The 742-nt window shown below is 35.4% G+C and overlaps 1 non-coding gene across 1 annotated transcript; it reads left to right on the forward strand.

The window, feature by feature from the left end:
• The first annotated feature begins 352 nt into the window (after window positions 1-352).
• On the forward strand, window positions 353-455 carry LOC114223520 (U6 spliceosomal RNA). Its single transcript, XR_003612174.1, has one exon. It is a non-coding gene; the product is annotated as a U6 spliceosomal RNA (small nuclear RNA).
• Window positions 456-742: the final 287 nt, after the last annotated feature.

Raw genomic sequence — 742 nt, forward strand, 5'->3', positions numbered from 1 at the left:
TCACTCCATGAATCACAACCTCTCCTTTGTATCCTCAATTTATCCCCCTTTTCTGGTTCCTTCAAGTCAGTGAAAAGTCTTACCCAAGCAAAAAACAAAAACAAAACCCCCCTCAAGCCAGAAATCAAACAAAAACACCCCCTCCATCCCCTTCCTCTCCTGGCATTCTGTACTTCCTGTCCCTTTACAGCCTGGCTTCTGGAAAGGGTGGTCTAGGATGCTTTTTCCGTTTTCTCACTACCTACCCATTCCCCGTCCCACAACAATCTGGCTACTGCCCTCACCATTCCACTGAAATTAGCCTTGCAAAGTTACAAATGATCTTCTAGTTGCTTAATTCAATGGACAACATGTGCTTCTCCAGCTTATATACTAAAATTGGAAAGATGTGGAGAAGATTATCATGGTCTCTGGGCAAGAATGATAAGCAAATTCATGCAGTGCTTCATATTTTTATAGTAGGAACTCATTTTGTTATATATAGACATATCTGGATATAGAGAATATATTTGCATATAGAAAAAGTCTGGAAAGATATACATCAAAATTTTAGCAGTAGTTATGCTCAGCGATGGGATTTAGGGCAATTCTTAAATTATACATAATTTATATATATATGTATATGTTTTCACCATATATATGTGTGTATATATACATATATATTTCAACTTACATAATGATTAGATATTTCTTATCTAAATAAAAATAAATATATCACCTCAAAAGATCTAGTGATCCCTTT

This window comes from Eumetopias jubatus, unplaced genomic scaffold, assembly GCF_037043125.1.
Source record: "Eumetopias jubatus isolate StellerSeaLion01/CBP00866 unplaced genomic scaffold, mEumJub1_p1.0 scaffold_9, whole genome shotgun sequence".
Classification (NCBI taxonomy): domain Eukaryota; kingdom Metazoa; phylum Chordata; class Mammalia; order Carnivora; family Otariidae; genus Eumetopias; species Eumetopias jubatus.